This window comes from Sceloporus occidentalis, unplaced genomic scaffold, assembly GCF_023333645.1.
Source record: "Sceloporus occidentalis isolate IW3139 unplaced genomic scaffold, rSceOcc1.0.p SCAF_13, whole genome shotgun sequence".
NCBI lineage: Eukaryota > Metazoa > Chordata > Lepidosauria > Squamata > Phrynosomatidae > Sceloporus > Sceloporus occidentalis.
In genome coordinates, this window is record NW_028316993.1 from 12,536,995 (window position 1) to 12,558,922 (window position 21,928).

The 21,928-nt window shown below is 45.7% G+C and overlaps 1 protein-coding gene across 5 annotated transcripts in view; it reads left to right on the forward strand.

Moving 5' to 3' along the window:
* The first annotated feature begins 5,198 nt into the window (after window positions 1–5,198).
* The window catches only part of LOC149305012 (protein tyrosine phosphatase type IVA 2-like), a 33,864-nt gene continuing 17,134 nt past the window's right edge, over window positions 5,199–21,928 (forward strand). The window contains exon 1 of one of the 5 annotated variants that reach the window (XM_089479532.1): window positions 5,199–5,427. The gene's annotated coding sequence lies outside the window, so the exon portion shown is untranslated. Of the gene's footprint in view, window positions 5,428–16,007; window positions 16,091–18,816; window positions 18,923–20,210; window positions 20,291–21,928 lie in introns of those variants that run through there. The other 4 variants (XM_089479536.1, XM_089479533.1, XM_089479535.1 and 1 more) reach the window with 4 other exon arrangements.

A 21,928-nucleotide genomic window follows, 5' to 3' on the forward strand; every position in this document is an offset into this window, starting at 1 on the left:
TGCGCACAGAGATAAAGGGGCGGGGCCGCGCATGCGCGCAACCACAGCAGCGGCAGGGCCGCCCTCCTTAGACAAAATGGCGGATAAGATAGGGGATGGAGTGGCGGGAGGAGCTGCGCATGCGCGACATTCTTTTCGTTCTGCGCGCGAGGTTGGCCTTCCGCGCATGCGCATTAGGGGCGAAGTAAATGGCGCCGCTGAGCGTGGAACGAGTGGGCGGGGCTTAGGGAACGACGTTGAATCAGAGGGATTTGTTTATTTGTTTATCTGTTTTATTTATTTATTTACCACAGATGCTTTTTTTAAAAAAAAATCTTGATTGGTTAATAATAGTCGGTTTATTATTATTATTATTGTGAAAAGTAAGCTATTCTGGGTTGTTTTGGTGAAGTTATTGTTTAGTTACTTATCTAGTTACTTATTTAGTTACTTTTCAAGTTACATTGGAAGAGGCACTGTAATTTTTCCCCCCCATAAATGAATAACAGCAATATTCAAAGTGTGTCAGTATTTCAGTGAGAGAGTTACATTTTGAAACTGGCAAAAGTTTATTATTGTGAAAAGTAAGCTATTCTGGGTCTATTTTTTGTGAAGTTACTTTTCAAGTTAGATTTGAAGAGACACTTTTTTAATTTTTAGAAACAAATTGGTGTTTAACAACAATATTCGAAGCTTCTCAGTATTTAAACGGGAGAGTTACATTTCAAAACCGACTTAAAAGGCAACGGTTGGTTTATTTCTGCGAAAAGCAATTCTGGTCTTTTTAAAGTTACTTTATCAATATTCAACAACAGTCCAGCCTCAGCATTTAAAGAGGTGCCTAGCTTTTGGGTTTCACCGCCGTTCGGTCAATGCAATCCTAGGGTTTTCCTCCGCTCAAAAAAGTAACATTTAAAGAGGCACTTTTAAATAATGTTTTTTAGCCTTAAATTGTATTGATATTCAACAATCTCTGTATTCAAAAAGGCACAGCGATGGAAAGTATTCAAGCCAATATCCCTCTGCCTTTGGGATCCGTGCCTTTGGACGTCTTCACGAAAGATGGAAAGGATCCTGGTTGGGACTGGATCCTTTAAGATCTAGCCTTGTTAGTCTGTAGGAACAGTATGTAGAGAGATCTTGTAACACCTTTGAGACTAACCGAAAGAATGAAATCGGCAACATGAGCTTTCCTAGGCTTCAATCTACTTCCTCAGATGCATTTAGGGTTAGGGTCGAGGATGTAGACTGAAGCCTAGGAAAGTAGGATCAATATCTGGAGAGTTATCCCTGTTGCTTCCTTGCGGTTGGAAGGCTGTCGTCTGCTGCTCTCTAGTGGCACTTCAAGCAGAAAATAGGGAGCTTCTGAAATGGAAAAGCCAAATTAGTACAAGGCGTTATTAAAGGGAAGATAGAGTACTGTGTCCAGTTATTATCGGCTCCACAATCCAAGAGGGAGGTTGAGAAGCTGGACCATGTCCAGAAAAGGGCAACTAAATTGGTGAAGGGTCTGGAAACCATGCCCTATGAGGAACGCCTTAGGGAGCTTGGGATGTTTAGCCTGGAGAAAAGAAGGTTAAGAGGTGATATGATAGCCCTGTTTAAATATTTGAAGGGAGGTCATATTGAGGAGGGAGCAAGCTTGTTTTCTGCTGCTCTAGAGAACAGGACATGGAGCAATGGATTCAAACTACAGAAAAAGAGATTCCACCTCAACATTAGGAGGAACTTCCTGACAGTAAGGGCTGTTAGATAGTAGAAGACACTGCCTCAGAGTTTGGTGAAGTCTTCTTCTTTGGAGTCTTTAAACAGAGGCTGGATGGCCGTCTGTCGGGGATGCTTTGATTTTGAGTTCCTGCATGGCAGAAGAATGGGGTTGGACTGGATCAGGGCCCTTGTGGTCTCTTCCAACTCTACAATTCTATGGCCCCATACAGACAGGCCAAAATAAAGCTGCTTCAGGTCACTTTGGAGGTATACTGTTTAAAAGATGTGTGTGTCCTAAGAGTCCGGAGGCCATACCAAAGCCACGCTCCAGTCCTGGAGCGTGGCTTTGGCATAGCTTCTGGACTCTTAGGACACAGAGCATGGCTTTGGCGTGGCTTCCGGACTCTTAGGACACAGAGCATGGCTTTGGCGTGGCTTCCGGACTCTTAGGACACAGAGCATGGCTTTGGCGTGGCTTCCGGACTCTTAGGACACAGAGCATGGCTTTGGCGTGGCTTCCGGACTCTTAGGACACAGAGCATGGCTTTGGCGTGGCTTCCGGACTCTTAGGACACAGAGCATGGCTTTGGCGTGGCTTCCGGACTCTTAGGACACAGAGCATGGCTTTGGCGTGGCTTCCGGACTCTTAGGACACAGAGCATGGCTTTGGCGTGGCTTCCGGACTCTTAGGACACAGAGCATGGCTTTGGCGTGGCTTCCGGACTCTTAGGACACAGAGCATGGCTTTGGCGTGGCTTCCGGACTCTTAGGACACAGAGCATGGCTTTGGCGTGGCTTCCGGACTCTTAGGACACAGAGCATGGCTTTGGCGTGGCTTCCGGACTCTTAGGACACAGAGCATGGCTTTGGCGTGGCTTCCGGACTCTTAGGACACAGAGCATGGCTTTGGCGTGGCTTCCGGACTCTTAGGACACAGAGCATGGCTTTGGCGTGGCTTCCGGACTCTTAGGACACAGAGCATGGCTTTGGCGTGGCTTCCGGACTCTTAGGACACAGAGCATGGCTTTGGCGTGGCTTCCGGACTCTTAGGACACAGAGCATGGCTTTGGCGTGGCTTCCGGACTCTTAGGACACAGAGCATGGCTTTGGCGTGGCTTCCGGACTCTTAGGACACATGCATCATTTAAACAGCATACCTCCAAAGTGACCTGAAGCAGCTTTATTTTGGCCTTTCTCTATGGGGCCTATGATTCTGTGGTGATGGCCCTTTGGATCTCTTTCAACCCTATGATTCTAGGTTGTGTCTTCCTCCATGGCAGAACGGGGTTGGACTGGGTGGCCCCTTGTGGTCTCTTTCAGCTCTGTGAATCTATGGTGCTCATCCTTGGAAAGGTGCCTTGGTGGATGGGCTTTAAAAATTTGGGATTGGGGGAGGACCGCTTGCAAAACCTATAGAGTTTCTTTCTTTCTTTCTTACTCTCACCCTTTCCCTCTTGACATCAGGAACCAGCCTTTCTTGGGAATGGCGAAACCTTCCGCCTCCCCCATAAAACAAAACCTGCTTTCTCCTTATTTACCCAGGCAAGCCACTGGTACTTTTCCACTGCTGTCCGCTGGGAAACTACCTGCCTTCGGATTATAAATACCAAGACCACTATCAGCAGGAAGAAGGAGAAGACGTTCTGCATCATATGGCAGTGGTATGGCAGCCATAAAAATTGTTTGCTCAGGAGTCATGCGCTGAGGCGGAGGCCCCACCTGGCCTCTACCTGAAGTGACATTGCGCTTGTCTTGGCATTGTGTCCGACCCAAACGGGCCCCTCTGGAACTGCTTTTAAGCTGGAGAGGGGGTCATCATTTGCAGGCAGGTTGTTCTTCATTTTGCCTCTTTGCAGATGCACACAGTTTCCTTTCCCTATCCATTATCATCCAAATTTGTTGCGGATGAGACATCTCCAAGACTCCCTATGCGCTATTGCTCTGCTTAATTCCTGCAATGTGTTCCCATGGCTTCCTTCATAGAGTCCATCCGTCTAGCATGCACTCTCCCTCTCTTTCTGCTTCCATCCACCTTTCCCAGCATTATGGCCTTTTCCAGCGAGTCCATCCTTCTCATGATGCGTCTGAAGTACAACAGCCTCAGTTTGGTCGTCTTGGCTTCTTCCAGGGAGGTTTGCAGCTTGATCTTTCCACACCCAAAGGATTTTGAATTTGAATTGACATCCTCACATACCAATGGCATATATTATTATTATTATTATTATTATTAAGCTTTATTTATATAGTGCTGTAAATTTACACAGCACTGTACATAAAATCATTTAATTAGACGGTTCCCTGCCTTCATGCTTACAATCTAAGAAGACACGACACAAAAGGAGAAGGGAATGGTTGAGGGGAAGAATATATATATATATATGTGTGTGTGTGTGTGTGTGTGTGTGTGTGTCTGTCTGTCCCTGGCTTCCACTCCACCAAAAGCATCTGAGGAAGCAGACCGTGCCAACTTCTGTCTTTCAATGAGTCTCAAAGGTACTACAAGATCTCTCTACATATTATTGCATCTAAATGCACCTGAGGAAGTAGGCTGAAGTCTAGGAAAGCTCCTGCTGCCAACTTATCTCCTTCAATTAAGTCTCAAAGGTGCCACAAGACATATCTACATCCCATAAGTATTGTTCCTCTATTTATGGCACTGTGCAAAGCCTGAGATCTCAGGTTCCTGCCCCAAAGATCTTGCAAATTAAAACAAATATGGGAAATGGCACCCAAAAGGGAGGGGAATAAAGACATATATATATATACACACACACACACACACACACACACATATATATATATATATATATAAAAGCATATATGGTTTTGTTGCAATTGCATACTCTTGGGCCAGCAATTCAAGGGGTGAGATGGTCATCTTCCAAAAGTTTCAGGTTTTGGGGGAAATTAAATTTTTGCACAACAACAACAACAACAATAATAATAATATTTCCTCTATTCTCCACTTAATAGAATAACAACAAAGTGAAAAACTGCAGCAGCCTCAACCCTAGATAAAGAGAAAAGGGCACCTGGAGCGTACCATTACAGGACAGGAGGGGTGTGCGCGCGCGTCTTGTCCGCCTTAAAGCGGGACGTACCATTCTATTTGTGCGTGGGGGGTGTTGTGTGTGAGTGCGCATGCGCGTGAAGGGACCCGCTTGCGTCCCAAAGCCGGGCGGGTGGGCGAGACCATTTTCACAGGAAGGGGGGGGAAAGAAGAGAAGACGCTACGATTTCTCAAAAAGCAGGGTTGGGGTAACGCGTGTGTAGCCCGAATGGAGGACGAGGGAAAGGAAGAGGAGGAAGTGCTTGAGTGTTTCTGTCAGCTCCGGCGAGATAAGGGCGGCTGGAATGTACCATTTTTATCGAGTGGCGTATGCGCATGCGCGAAGGGGCGGGCCCGTCCCCACCCCGGTCGGGGCTTGTGATTGGCTGGCGGCGCCCTGCCTGTCTCGTCGCCTTTGAGGGGAGAGCTTACCGCGCGTGCGCACACGCGTCCGTCCTTCCTTCCTTCCTCCCTTCCGTCAGTCAGTCAGTCTCCTCAGCCGCCGGTCGAGTCCGGTTTTTGGGTCGCGAGGCTGCCGGCCTTCGACGCCTCCTTCCCGGCTTCTCTTCCTTCTCTTCCTCCGCGGCTCTGGCCCGGCTTCTAGGCCTCGACTCCTCGGGCGCAGGGGCCCTCCTCGGCTTGGCCGCCGAGACGGAGGCGCCCGCTCCGACGCTCGCCAGTCAATGCTCCCGGTGCGTCAGACTTTGTTCATCACCGTCGCTATGGATTAGCATTAAGGGTTATTATTATGGGGCGGGGTCTCCCTTTCCTGGCACCTATTTACCCCCCCCCCCAAATTAAAGGGATTAAGAGCATTAATTATATTCATTATTACTATTTATGAGTATATTTATTATTGTAATTCATAGTTTTCACACAGCTTTGGGGTTTATTTCCTACCTTTTTTGCCCCTAATTTGCGCCAAGGAGAAGCTGACTTTGGGGTTTTTAAGGGGAGGTGTATTAAAACCAATGGCAGGACTTGCCCCATAGGGATACCGTCCTTTCTTCCCCATAGAGAGCGATGGGGGGAATACTTGCCCATAGAAGGTTGTTATTAGAAAGTATTTTCCCATAGGGAAGCATTGGGGGATATTTGCCCATAGGGAAGCATTGGGGGATATTTGCCCATAGAGAAGCATTGGGAATATTTGCCCATAGAGAAGCATTGGGGAATATTTGCTCATAGGGAAGCATTGGGAATATTTGCCCATAGAGAAGCATTGGGGAATATTTGCCCATAGAGAAGCATTGGGGAATATTTGCCCATAGAGAAGCATTGGGGAATATTTGCCCATAGAGAAGCATTGGGGAATATTTGCCCATAGAGAAGCATTGGGAATATTTGCCCATAGAGAAGCATTGGGGAATATTTGCCCATAGAGAAGCATTGGGGGATATTTGCCCATAGGGAAGCATTGGGGGATATTTGCCCATAGAGAAGCATTGGGAATATTTGCCCATAGAGAAGCATTGGGGGATATTTGCCCATAGAGAAGCATTGGGGAATATTTGCCCATAGAGAAGCATTGGGAATATTTGCCCATAGAGAAGCATTGGGAATATTTGCCCATAGAGAAGCATTGGGGGATATTTGCCCATAGGGAAGCATTGGGGAATATTTGCCCATAGAGAAGCATTGGGAATATTTGCCCATAGAGAAGCATTGGGGGATATTTGCCCATAGAGAAGCATTGGGGAATATTTGCCCATAGAGAAGCATTGGGAATATTTGCCCATAGAGAAGCATTGGGGGATATTTGCCCATAGGGAAGCATTGGGGGATATTTGCCCATAGAGAAGCATTGGGGGATATTTGCCCATAGAGAAGCATTGGGGAATATTTGCCCATAGAGAAGCATTGGGGAATATTTGCCCATAGAGAAGCATTGGGAATATTTGCCCATAGAGAAGCATTGGGGGATATTTGCCCATAGGGAAGCATTGGGGGATATTTGCCCATAGGGAAGCATTGGGGGATATTTGCCCATAGAGAAGCATTGGGGGATATTTGCCCATAGGGAAGCATTGGGGGATAGTTGCCCATAGGGAAGCATTGGGAATATTTGCCCATAGGGAAGCATTGGGGGAATATTTGCCCATAGGGAAGCATTGGGGGAATATTTTCCCATAGGGAAGCATTGGGGGATATTTGCCCATAGGGAAGCATTGGGGGATATTTGCCCATAGGGAAGCATTGGGGGAATATTTGCCCATAGGGAAGCATTGGGGGATATTTGCCCATAGGGAAGCATTGGGGGATATTTGCCCATAGGGAAGCATTGGGGGAATATTTGCCCATAGGGAAGCATTGGGGGATATTTGCCCATAGGGAAGCATTGGGGGATATTTGCCCATAGGGAAGCATTGGGGGAATATTTGCCCATAGGGAAGCATTGGGGGAATATTTGCCCATAGGGAAGCATTGGGGGATATTTGCCCATAGGGAAGCATTGGGGGATATTTGCCCATAGGGAAGCATTGGGGGATATTTGCCCATAGGGAAGCATTGGGGGATATTTGCCCATAGGGAAGCATTGGGGGATATTTGCCCATAGGGAAGCATTGGGGGATATTTGCCCATAGGGAAGCATTGGGGGATATTTGCCCATAGGGAAGCATTGGGGGATATTTGCCCATAGGGAAGCATTGGGGGATATTTGCCCATAGGGAAGCATTGGGGGATATTTGCCCATAGGGAAGCATTGGGGGATATTTGCCCATAGGGAAGCATTGGGGGATATTTGCCCATAGGGAAGCATTGGGGGATATTTGCCCATAGGGAAGCATTGGGGGATATTTGCCCATAGGGAAGCATTGGGGGATATTTGCCCATAGGGAAGCATTGGGGGATATTTGCCCATAGGGAAGCATTGGGGGATATTTGCCCATAGGGAAGCATTGGGGGATATTTGCCCATAGGGAAGCATTGGGGGATATTTGCCCATAGGGAAGCATTGGGGGATATTTGCCCATAGGGAAGCATTGGGGGATATTTGCCCATAGGGAAGCATTGGGGGATATTTGCCCATAGGGAAGCATTGGGGGATATTTGCCCATAGGGAAGCATTGGGGGATATTTGCCCATAGGGAAGCATTGGGGGATATTTGCCCATAGGGAAGCATTGGGGGATATTTGCCCATAGGGAAGCATTGGGGGATATTTGCCCATAGGGAAGCATTGGGGGATATTTGCCCATAGGGAAGCATTGGGGGATATTTGCCCATAGGGAAGCATTGGGGGATATTTGCCCATAGGGAAGCATTGGGGGATATTTGCCCATAGGGAAGCATTGGGGGATATTTGCCCATAGGGAAGCATTGGGGGATATTTGCCCATAGGGAAGCATTGGGGGATATTTGCCCATAGGGAAGCATTGGGGGATATTTGCCCATAGGGAAGCATTGGGGGATATTTGCCCATAGGGAAGCATTGGGGGATATTTGCCCATAGGGAAGCATTGGGGGATATTTGCCCATAGGGAAGCATTGGGGGATATTTGCCCATAGGGAAGCATTGGGGGATATTTGCCCATAGGGAAGCATTGGGGGATATTTGCCCATAGGGAAGCATTGGGGGATATTTGCCCATAGGGAAGCATTGGGGGATATTTGCCCATAGGGAAGCATTGGGGGATATTTGCCCATAGGGAAGCATTGGGGGATATTTGCCCATAGGGAAGCATTGGGGGATATTTGCCCATAGGGAAGCATTGGGGGATATTTGCCCATAGGGAAGCATTGGGGGATATTTGCCCATAGGGAAGCATTGGGGGATATTTGCCCATAGGGAAGCATTGGGGGATATTTGCCCATAGGGAAGCATTGGGGGATATTTGCCCATAGGGAAGCATTGGGGGATATTTGCCCATAGGGAAGCATTGGGGGATATTTGCCCATAGGGAAGCATTGGGGGATATTTGCCCATAGGGAAGCATTGGGGGATATTTGCCCATAGGGAAGCATTGGGGGATATTTGCCCATAGGGAAGCATTGGGGGATATTTGCCCATAGGGAAGCATTGGGGGATATTTGCCCATAGGGAAGCATTGGGGGATATTTGCCCATAGGGAAGCATTGGGGGATATTTGCCCATAGGGAAGCATTGGGGGATATTTGCCCATAGGGAAGCATTGGGGGATATTTGCCCATAGGGAAGCATTGGGGGATATTTGCCCATAGGGAAGCATTGGGGGATATTTGCCCATAGGGAAGCATTGGGGGATATTTGCCCATAGGGAAGCATTGGGGGATATTTGCCCATAGGGAAGCATTGGGGGATATTTGCCCATAGGGAAGCATTGGGGGATATTTGCCCATAGGGAAGCATTGGGGGATATTTGCCCATAGGGAAGCATTGGGGGATATTTGCCCATAGGGAAGCATTGGGGGATATTTGCCCATAGGGAAGCATTGGGGGATATTTGCCCATAGGGAAGCATTGGGGGATATTTGCCCATAGGGAAGCATTGGGGGATATTTGCCCATAGGGAAGCATTGGGGGATATTTGCCCATAGGGAAGCATTGGGGGATATTTGCCCATAGGGAAGCATTGGGGGATATTTGCCCATAGGGAAGCATTGGGGGATATTTGCCCATAGGGAAGCATTGGGGGATATTTGCCCATAGGGAAGCATTGGGGGATATTTGCCCATAGGGAAGCATTGGGGGATATTTGCCCATAGGGAAGCATTGGGGGATATTTGCCCATAGGGAAGCATTGGGGGATATTTGCCCATAGGGAAGCATTGGGGGATATTTGCCCATAGGGAAGCATTGGGGGATATTTGCCCATAGGGAAGCATTGGGGGATATTTGCCCATAGGGAAGCATTGGGGGATATTTGCCCATAGGGAAGCATTGGGGGATATTTGCCCATAGGGAAGCATTGGGGGATATTTGCCCATAGGGAAGCATTGGGGGATATTTGCCCATAGGGAAGCATTGGGGGATATTTGCCCATAGGGAAGCATTGGGGGATATTTGCCCATAGGGAAGCATTGGGGGATATTTGCCCATAGGGAAGCATTGGGGGATATTTGCCCATAGGGAAGCATTGGGGGATATTTGCCCATAGGGAAGCATTGGGGGATATTTGCCCATAGGGAAGCATTGGGGGATATTTGCCCATAGGGAAGCATTGGGGGATATTTGCCCATAGGGAAGCACTGGGGGATATTTGCCCATAGGGAAGCATTGGGGGATATTTGCCCATAGGGAAGCATTGGGGGATATTTGCCCATAGGGAAGCACTGGGGGATATTTGCCCATAGGGAAGCACTGGGGGATATTTGCCCATAGGGAAGCATTGGGGGATATTTGCCCATAGGGAAGCATTGGGGGATATTTGCCCATAGGGAAGCATTGGGGGATATTTGCCCATAGGGAAGCATTGGGGGATATTTGCCCATAGGGAAGCATTGGGGGATATTTGCCCATAGGGAAGCATTGGGGGATATTTGCCCATAGGGAAGCATTGGGGGATATTTGCCCATAGGGAAGCATTGGGGGATATTTGCCCATAGGGAAGCATTGGGGGATATTTGCCCATAGGGAAGCATTGGGGGATATTTGCCCATAGGGAAGCATTGGGGGATATTTGCCCATAGGGAAGCATTGGGGGATATTTGCCCATAGGGAAGCATTGGGGGATATTTGCCCATAGGGAAGCATTGGGGGATATTTGCCCATAGGGAAGCATTGGGGGATATTTGCCCATAGGGAAGCATTGGGGGATATTTGCCCATAGGGAAGCATTGGGGGATATTTGCCCATAGGGAAGCATTGGGGGATATTTGCCCATAGGGAAGCATTGGGGGATATTTGCCCATAGGGAAGCATTGGGGGATATTTGCCCATAGGGAAGCATTGGGGGATATTTGCCCATAGGGAAGCATTGGGGGATATTTGCCCATAGGGAAGCATTGGGGGATATTTGCCCATAGGGAAGCATTGGGGGATATTTGCCCATAGGGAAGCATTGGGGGATATTTGCCCATAGGGAAGCATTGGGGGATATTTGCCCATAGGGAAGCATTGGGGGATATTTGCCCATAGGGAAGCATTGGGGGATATTTGCCCATAGGGAAGCATTGGGGGATAGTTGCCCATAGGGAAGCATTGGGGGATATTTGCCCATAGGGAAGCATTGGGGGATATTTGCCCATAGGGAAGCATTGGGGGATAGTTGCCCATAGGGAAGCATTGGGGGATAGTTGCCCATAGGGAAGCATTGGGGGATAGTTGCCCATAGGGAAGCATTGGGGGATAGTTGCCCATAGGGAAGCATTGGGGGATAGTTGCCCATAGGGAAGCATTGGGGGATAGTTGCCCATAGGGAAGCATTGGGGGATAGTTGCCCATAGGGAAGCATTGGGGGATAGTTGCCCATAGGGAAGCATTGGGGGATAGTTGCCCATAGGGAAGCATTGGGGGATAGTTGCCCATAGGGAAGCATTGGGGGATAGTTGCCCATAGGGAAGCATTGGGGGATAGTTGCCCATAGGGAAGCATTGGGGGATAGTTGCCCATAGGGAAGCATTGGGGGATAGTTGCCCATAGGGAAGCATTGGGGGATAGTTGCCCATAGGGAAGCATTGGGGGATAGTTGCCCATAGGGAAGCATTGGGGGATAGTTGCCCATAGGGAAGCATTGGGGGATAGTTGCCCATAGGGAAGCATTGGGGGATAGTTGCCCATAGGGAAGCATTGGGGGATAGTTGCCCATAGGGAAGCATTGGGGGATAGTTGCCCATAGGGAAGCATTGGGGGATAGTTGCCCATAGGGAAGCATTGGGGGATAGTTGCCCATAGGGAAGCATTGGGGGATAGTTGCCCATAGGGAAGCATTGGGGGATAGTTGCCCATAGGGAAGCATTGGGGGATAGTTGCCCATAGGGAAGCATTGGGGGATAGTTGCCCATAGAGAAGCATTGGGGAATATTTGCCCATAGAGAAGCATTGGGGAATATTTGCCCATAGGGAAGCATTGGGAATAATTGCCCATAGGGAATAATTGAAGAATACTTGCCCATAGGGAATAATAGGGGAATGCTTGGCCATAGAGGATTATTATTAGAAAAAATGGACCTATAGAGAATGATTGGCGAACACTTGCCCTTAAGGAAACATGGGGAAACATTTGCCCATAGGGAAGCATTGGGGAATACTGGCCCATAGGGAATAAATGAAGAATAGTTGCCCATAGGGAATCATAGGAGAATATTTGTCCATAGGGAATAATGGGGGAATGCTTGGCCAATAGAGGATTATTATTAGACCATGAGCTTTCATAGACTTCAGTCTAATTTCTCAGATCCATTTAGATGCAATAGTAGTAGTAGTAGTAGTAGTAATAATATGTAGAGAGATCTTGCAGCACTTTTGAAGTTCACTGAAAGAAAGAAAAGGGAAGCATGAGCTTTCCTAGAATTAACTCTACTTCCTCAGACACATTTAGATACAATAATAGTAATAGTACAGTAATATGTAGAGAGCTCTTGTAGCACCTTTGAGACTGAGTGAAAGAAAGGAGTTGGCAGCGTGAGCTTTCCTAGGCTTCGTTCTGCTAATCTTGGCCACAGAGTTACTTACTGCCTTCCTCTTGCGGTTATGAGACTTCCTGGCTGCTTGCAAAATTGTGAAACTCTGGGGAGGTTTGCTGATGGAAGAGCATTTTGGACTACATCTCCCAGAAGCCTCAGCCATGTTGGCCAATTGCCTGGGATTCTGGGAGCTGGAGTCCAAAGATCCCTTCAAGAGCACAGTTTGGAGAGAGCACTGCTTTAGAGAAACTGGGGGAGGCCAAATGAAAGAGGAGGTTTCTCCTGGGGATGATGAAGGTAGGGATGGCATTTTCAGGCCTGTTTTTCTTATGTGACTCAGGAGTGAGTCAGGGTACGCTTTGTAACTAGGAGTGGGACATTCAGGGTGAAAGTTGGCACAGTTGTCGCTTTCGTGGTGGTGGTTCCCAGAAGATGCCAGCCACAGATGCTGACGAAACGTCAGGAAGAAGCTCTTCTAGAACATGGCCATGTAGCCTGAAAACCCCACAACAAAACCACTTCTTGGTGCTGGTTTGACCTAGTTTGGAGGTGGGGCGGCTTTGGTGAGCGGGTGATAATAAGTTCATGCAGCTTGTATTGGGAAGTTAAGGGGGGTGTCGCTCAGCTTGGGAAGGCAAGATAGTGGAACTGGGCAGCGTTGCAGGAGAAGAGGATCCCTGAAGGATCATAGACTCAGATGGAGTTGGAAGTGGCATTAGTCCTCCAGGGAGCCACAAGGCCAAAAGCAAAACTGCTCTGAGAGTGAGCTACGAAAAGTCATGCCTGTTGTTAATGACTGACAAATATAGTTTTTGTGTGGGTTTTTCGGGCTCTGTGGCCATGTTCTGGAAGGGTTTATTCCTAATTTTTCAGCATTAGGATGCTGGCATGGAAGAGTGGTGTGTGTGTGCGTGTATATGTGTGTGTGTATATATATATATACTCTCTCTCTCTCTCTCTCTGTGACCATGGGTTGGGAGGAGTGATGTCCATGTTAATCTGTGTATTGTTCCGTTGCCGAACATAACAAATATGTTACGATACAAGCTTTTGTAGGTTACAATCTGCTTTGTCATTAGGGTAAATGATGATCTAGAACAGTGGTTCTCCACCTTCCTAATGCCGCAACCCTTTAATACAGTTCCTCATGTCGTGGTGACCTCCAACTATATGTCTTGGTTCCTAAGACCATTGGAAGTACATCTTTTCTGATGGTCTTAGGCGACCCCTGTGATCCCCAAAGGGGTTGCGACCCACAGGTTGAGAGCCGCTGCTCTGGAATTTCAGGTATCTACCTGATTGGGATGGGTATGTGTGGAACTGTGGGCAGTTATATAGCATTAAATGTAGAGAGAACGGATGGAAACAAACCAATTAACACATTTATTAGTGTCTCAATTTGGATCTCTGGAAACGGATTGGAGTATTAGCTCACCTCTGCCTCACTCCAATCTCCCTTTGAGGTTTCTTTGCTCCATAGAGGCTACTTTAAGGTCAGTGTCATGGAAGGACACTTGCTTCCCCATTGGTTTCTGAAAATCGCTCTTTCTGATGCGCAGTGCGTTCTGCATGGGTCAGATATGACAGTCTCTGCGCAAGAGACAGAAATCTGATATTGGATGGGGGAGAAAAGCTTTTTCCTCAAGAGGAAGAGGCCATGTCACAATTCAGTGAGATTATATATATATATATATATATATATGAAAAGGTCACAAAATATTGTGCAAGCTTTCCAGTTTTCTATCAAGCAAATTGTGGCTGTATTTGATTACAGATGGAAAGTGGTGGGAAGTTGGAGTTAGGCCCCTTTTGCTGGCTACTGAAAAGGAGAAACGGAAAAGTTGACATCCCATTTTGAAAATATAAATTCCAACTGTTACTCACAGTCTGGGTAGAGATAGCACTTTATTATCATCTTATGTGTGTTGCTATGCATTATCAGCAACGCCATTTGTGAATAGATACAGTTGTTCAATAACATAATTGTTCCTTTCAGTTCTTTTTGCGTTAAATATCTCTTGAAGTTCACTGTTCACGGCTTACCAGCCCCACCTGTAATCTATGTATGTCATGTGTCCTAGATAAGGCTTCATACATCCAATGAAGGGAATGGCATTTTGTGAAAACTTAGGCAGTAAATTTGATAACTTTTAGGGAGCCACCGAACTCTTTGTTGCTTCTGCTGCCACAAAGTTAACACAGCAATTGCTTTGGAAATGGTTGCAGTGTCAGGGATGGAAACGTTGAAGAAGGAAAATACTTGATAAAGGAAATGTTCAAAATGTGTGTATTATACTCATCTCTCCACGTTTGCGGCTTTGACATTTGCGGATTTGATTATTCACGGATTTGATTAATACGTTCTCTCTAGGAATATCTAGGTCCTCCAATGCAACTCTATGGTCAATTTTAATGTTGCATTGAAGGACATAGAGATTCTTAAAGCAAACCCTCTACTAGGCTTTTGTAGCTCCTCCAGTGCAATTCTGTGGCCAAAGTCTGGTAGATGGAGGACCTCTAGGTCCTGGAGGACCTAGAGATTCCTAGAGAGGTTTTCTCTCAGGTAAAAACACAGTGTTTTTGTTGTTTGCGGTTTTTCCACATTCACTGAGGTCCTGTGTCCCTATCCCTACCGAATGCGTATTTGTAGAATGCTTTGCTTTTTGTCTCTAAGTTCTTTGGGAATAATCTCTTTTGTTTTTCCCCCCAGCAAAACTGACAATTCTGGTAGACAACTGAGGATTGGTAGCCTTAGCAAAGACTAGTGTAGGCCCCTGGGGTGGCAGCTACACCAGAAGGGAAGAGGAAGCACAAGGATGGGGCAATGCAACAAGGCTTGGTTGCTGTGATGGGTGAGTCGCAGCATAAGGGGGCATGGGTAGTTCTTCAGATTTTCTTGGCATTTGATTGCAGAAAGGCAGCAGCAGTAGTCCAAGTAAGTGGCTTTGTACCAAAGGATTTCCTATAGGGAAACCTATAGATCCAGACCATGGAAAGATGCAATGGGAGCATAAAACCAGGGGCAGAAAAGATATAAATGGGATACCTGTAGCTGGAGGAATTAACTTGGAGTAGAAAAGCAGAAGGCGGTTTATGGCAGATCTGTACAGGAGACAGCGGAGTTGAGGGAAGTCTTTACAGGTGAGTGACAGCTCTGGAGTACCAAGGAGAGTTGGGAGTGTGCTACAGCAGAAGGTTAGACCTGGGGCAAAAGACACTGGGAACGCAGTTTAAGGCCATGTGTGTTAGGTGTGCCACAGGTGACTGAGAGAACAGGAAGAGACCGTGTGGGAAAGAAATGGAGGCAGAAACCTCTGAATAGTCAACACCTAGAGTAGTAAAGGCAAGTGTGGAAGTACAATAGGAGAAGGGCCAGGTGATAAAGGACCAAGCAAATATGAGGAAGTGATGTGTGGGGTAGGGGTGGCTTAGTGCTGGAAATGAACTAAGTGCCAGGGTTTGTGACACCAGAGCAGAGGTCATTGCCACTTGAACCCTCTTGGTAGCTCCTTTGTTTCACTGGGTTGCTTAGTCACAAAGCCACTTTCCTCATGCTGGGCAGCTGTCTGTGCCTCATTTTTAGGACCCAGGAACAGGCTGGCACTCAGGCTCCCGTGTGAATTGAAAATGAAAAACACGCCCACCCTCTGGTTGTTGAATGAGCCGAGCAGGTTGTGACTCAGAACTGCAGTAGTAAGGAAGATGAAGCACCTCCCTCTGTGAGTCAAAGCACAGAAATGTTATCTTTGGTCAGCCCTGGATGGGACCGGATTGCTTCTGTGGGGCTGGAAGAGGTGGGGGTAGATGCCAGGTAAAACCCGCAAGTGGCTTTCTTTGTGGGGGAGAGGGATTGGGTTAGCTTCGCCGGAGTGTTTAAGAGGGGCTTCTTATAACTGTAGCACTTCATTCAGGAGACGTGAGGAACCGTCAAGATCGTTTGCTTGGCTCTGTGCTTGATTTACTTTTTGCAGTGGCCGAAACCGAGGCTGTTTTGACCACATTTGCATTAGGTTACCGTCCTGGCTCTAAGGTTGATGATTCTCACAATACAGTGCTGGTGATATCGACTAATATTTCCTTGAAAATTTACTGGTCAGTCTAGACTCCTTCTTTGGATGGTTTAAAACAGAGTCTGGGTGGCTATTTGTTGGGGGTGCTTTGATTGTGAGTTCCTGCATGGCAGAATAAGGATTGGACTGGATGGCCTTTGTGGTCTCTTCCAACTCTGTGATTCTTTGACTATGATATTTCATGGTGTAGCTTTGGTTTTGGCACTCAAGGTGTCAGCGAAGGTAATGCTTTCCCCTCCATTGTGTCAGAAAGGTGAGACAGCCTTACTGGGTTTTTGTGTGTAAGACAAGCCAGGCAATCTTCTGAGATTCTCGGTTACTGAGATTCTCAGTAGTCTGTGGCATTTATTTTTTCTAAAGAGCTTGTGGTTTAGGATTGTAGACTTGGCTAAATGCAACACTTGCCATTAACACTTGGTAACTTCTAGTTAGATACTCGTAAACTGAACAGAACCTTATTTCATAGTAAGCTAAGCTGCGTGTAGTATCTCTGCTGTTCCTGTCACTGTACTTTGCCCCATGGTGGAATGCTTTGCTGGTGAGTTGTTGTGGGGCCTCAAGAGGGAAGAGGAACAACATGGTAGCACTCCTTCTTCTCATTTTTCCTTTTAAAGTGCAGGTAAGCTTCCTGGTTTTTCTGTGAAAGCAGAAAGGCGGAATCCATTTTAGCTGCTGCGGTGTGGTTTGAGAAATATATTTGAATTTTAGGCATTTCACTAATGCTTTGTAGGAGCGTGGATTAGAGAAGTAAGTAAAACTTCAGTATAGATTGAGTCGGGTTTGTTAGAATTCAAGGTTCTGCAATAATTTTGTTTCAAAAGCATCTCTGAACTCATGACCCACTTATGAAAGACTGCTTTTCTGGTAAAGAGGGAACAGCGAGGGAATAAAAAATTTGAGCACAACACCACAAAAAAACCTCCCTAACTTTATATTTTGATAGAGGCTGAAGTCTTGTGCATATTTCCTTGGGAGTAAGAAGCGAAAATAACCGAGGGTGTTATAATATAACCCAGGATGTGTATAGAGTATACATACAGGCCAACCGGGTAAAGGTTGTGCTAGCAGTACAAATATGGGCTGATCGACTTATAGGGTTATACAGTCAGAGCCAAGTTTATTTAGCTCAGCCTTTTGCCTTCATGGCTTTGCCACAACTTGACAGGCAACTTGAAGGCACGCACATACACACACATGTTCTATACAATCTTTACTTAGTTGGCCCATAAGTATATTCTGTATAATCTTTTATAATCTGAGGGTGAGTTTGACCTTTATCTCGCAGTTCCTTGGAGTGAGCATGCCTTCTGAAAATGCATTCTGCTGACTGCGTGATCTAGAGGGACATCAAATAATTACTCATTTGGGCAAACAGAAGTGTTGACATAGGTCATGGAAGATGGTGGGCGGTGGGTCATTGGGTTGCTTACAGGCTGACATCTGGCTTTGGGTGGAGACTGGGTTTTATGTTGACAAAAACAGCCCTGTTTCCACCCACATACCCAAACTGGGAATTGCTGGCACCCACCGGAAGCACACACTCACATAATTTGAAGCGTTAAAATAGGAATCCCACAACTTCCCTTTCAGTGATTTTTAAGTTCATTTCCTTTTGCATTCATTTACATCTCTTTTATTTGCATCCGGTTCCATGGTCATCTACTTCCTCTGTCAGCTGCTTGGTGCACCCACAAAAAGTTTCCATTATGTTTAATTTGGTACAAAAATACCCGTAAGTCTTGTACTTTTTATATTTTTACCCCTTCTCGTATTTATTGAGTGTATGATTAAGAGATGAAACAACAGTTAAGATGGAGATGCAGAAAAGGCCTCCTCGATAGGACGGTGCTCAAACTTGTCCTGTCCCTTTGCCTTCCAGGGTCCTACTGACTTTGTTCCTAACCAGCCAATTTGGTAAATTACAGCGCTTTATAAATAAAGGTGAATAATAATAATAATAATAATAATAATAATAATAATAATAAATGGACCTAAAGTAGAATGAAACTATTTTGCAACTAGTCACTACTATGTAAATGCAGGAACAGCCCCCCAAAGGCAGGCCTGGGTTTATACAGTGAGTATAGTATAGAGAGCCAGCATGGTGTATTGGTTTGAGTGTTGGACTATGACTCTGGAGACCAGTGTTCAAATCCCTGCTTAGCCATGGAATACCCAGTGAGTGACCTTAGGTAAGTCTCACTCTCTCAGCCTTAGAAGAAGTGTGGAATTCAGCTAAGAATAAAAGGAGTTCAGATGAGCCAAACTACAAGGTGTTGCTTGCACGCAGCAGAGGGTAATCTTTGATGACTGGCTGACAAATTAGCAGGTTTCCCTTCCTCCTCCCCAACTGCTTTGCTCTGTTATGTTGAAAGGTGATCCAGCTAACCTTTTCCAAAGCATTTGTCTCCTGCAGTCCTTGGAAACTGCAGCTGTTGCGGCCTGTCCTACAGCCTCAGAGCCCCCAAGGCAAGTCAGAGATGCAAGTTCCAAGGAGGTCCTTTTGGTAGGGCTTCCCTCTTAGTAGGAAATCGAACTGGAGGATGAGGGAATAACTATAGATGATACGACAGGTGAGTTAGCTGCTTTGAAGAGAGTCTACGGGAAAGCTGTGTGCCATTGTAGGGGTTCTGGTTCAACGCTAAGCCTAAGAAAACCTGTGAAATTCAGGGCTCACCATAACTTGATGGGCAACTTGAGAGCATGTATACCCATATACTCTTGTATGGACTGTTGGTTAATATTTCCATTTAGGAAATATTAGGTAGATGGAACATGATCTTTATGTTGAAAAGCCCACAATAAATCTAGAACTTAAACTTGTGATTTGCTTTTTACTTATCGGCATTCTTGTGGGGTTTCTTCAGCCTTGTGCTTCAGAATTTCAGCCTATGCGGGGATCATTGTTGATGTCACTTGGGTTCTTATAGTGGTGGGGTGATACCTGCACACATGTATTTCTGGATGAATAGCCTTGTAAGTCCTTTTACTTTTAAAGTTGACTTGATAACCAAGAAAGTGAGGGTGGTAATTAATGACCCCTTCCCCCCCAAAAAGAAGCATTGGTAAGGAATTGAAATCCTCATAACTGCCTTTCAATATAGATCCAGGGAGGAATAGATTTCCACTTACTTGAAAGAGGAATTTTTGGAGACGAGTCTGGTAGCGTTCCCTTTACGTAAGTGCCTTTTGGTTTTCTTCAGTATCTAATTGTTTAAGGATGGCCTCTCAGATCCCTATGAACATAAATAGTTTAATATAAATCGACAGTTCTGGGGAAAAAATTGCTGCGTTCCTCTTTCCATTTTTACAACGGAAAGCTACGCGGAGCTGTATGAAAAGGAGAAGATAGACTTTTTTAAAAACTAAGATAACGGAAGAGACCCTCAAAGGCAAACTCACTTACATAAAGGGAATGCTACCAGACCTGTTTTTTCCTCTCCTTTCAACTCTATCTCAAAATATCCAGAGGCCTTTAGTAACTGGCTCCTCTGGCTGGGAGAGAAAAGGAGGGAGATGGTTTCTCAACAGAGCTTTGGCTTCTCTGCTTATTCGGTCAGGTCAAGCTGTTCTTCTGTCCCTTTTCTTGTAGTGTAAGGCATGCTAGTTGTTTTTGATGGAGTTTACTCAGCCGTACCCTGCCCTGAAATAAACACGTTTTCCTTCTAAAAAGGAAAAAATAGCTGTATTGGCTATAAGACTCCAAAACCCGTATTAAGTTAATACCCTTTACAATGGTAACTTGAGCCAGAAAATACTTTGCAAGGCACTAATTCATAACCTTTGGATTATTATTACCCTAATAAGACTAATTGTTTGATTTCCCCTTCTACATTAGGCATTACTGATGTCACTGGTATAGATTCTTAAAGTATAAATATCTTGCTGTGAAATTGCAGAAAGATAGCTATTTTCAGACATCGATGTGTGAAGACATGAAGGTGGGTGATTTCTGCATGTGAGAACGCACAGTTGAAACAGATTCATACAGCATCGCTCACTCACACATAAGGTTTCATCCAGATTCAGACTGGCTTAAGTGATGGCATGCATCCCTGTTCTTAGCTCAGGCAACTTAAAGTGTTGTCATGCCTTGAGGAGCTTTGTTTCATGGAAACAGTGAAAGGCCTAGAAGCGGTCTATAGTATCTGGCTACAGTAGTACTACTTAATTAGTAGTACTACTGTAAGTAAGTCTGAAGCTGTACTTTATTAACCTCCTGTCCCAGACATGTTGTTGTTGTTATTTTGCCGGAGACAATGTCTTAGACAATATTGTCGGTCTACATCGTTGCGAATTGTGCAACAAAAGTGGTAATAGCAGCTTCAAAAGTGCATACGTTGTGTACTAGTTCAGTCCCAATGTTTGAGTCAAAGATTTTTTAAAGCGTAGGAAAAGCAAACAAGGCTTAACACTAGTGACACAGAGGATCCTGTATGTGGTTTACCTCCAGTCTATTTATTGCATTCATGGCAACCACCAATGACTGGAAATTCCCTCTAGATGACCAGGCTGAAGCCTCAGGTTCAGTACCTCTGGTTTGAGCCTAGTCTTTAGAGAGCAGATCTATTGGATATCCTCCCTTCAGTGCTATTCACAAACCTGATACTTTGGGACGAAAAGTTTCTCTTTTGTCGTACAAAGAGCTCCGTTGTTTGTATGCTCTTTGTACTGGTCAAATCTCAGTCAACGTAGCCAATTCCTCAGTGAGTAGATTGTGTCCTGTGACTGTGGTCTTTGTCTTTGGAAGAAGCCCTTACCTCTAAGACTATGAGAGAATAAGGTGTGAAATCTGACTAGCTGTTGCCTTTGCCATAGCAGCCATCAGGGAAAACTAGCCTGGAAACTGCTTTTGTAGAGTTTCAGAGTTAAGAGGAAAAGCCCAAAACAATAATTCTGAATGAGAAACAAGCCGAGAAATGATCAACAAGGAGAACGATACAGTAAACATTCAGTTCATAAGTTACAAAAGCACCAATTCAGCTAATATAGAAATCACCTATAATGATTTTTTATCGTTACAAAAATATTTACACCAATTACAAACATACGAAATGGGGACATTAAGGCAGAGACTGTATTTTAGCCAGAAGTAGATCTGTCTGTACCCTTGTGTCCTAGCTGTGTGGATGGTCTGTTAAGGAAGCAGAGCCACCCTAGAACCGGACAAAACAAGAACAGGCAAAACCAGTTAATACAGTGACACCAGAAGATCACATACTTCCAATTCCTAAAACGTTTCTGACTTGTAGCAAAAAGAGCAGGAGCTTTCAGCATCTTAAAAGGTGAGCATATTTATTATGGCATATCCTTTCATCAGATGAAAGAAGTGTTATCCTCTGACTTCTTGTGTCTGATAGTGTGTGTGTGTGTATTTGTGTGTATACACACACACACACACACACACACACACACATATGGAGTAGGATTGTAAATAGTGAAGAATATATTTTACTCTGAAGTCACTGTTGACAACATCTCTGCCAATCTCTGAAAGCTAATGCCACGACAAGAGTATTAGTCACTGAGGGGTAACAAGATTCTTTGGCTTTCTTGGAAAAGATTAAGAGGGCTAGCCT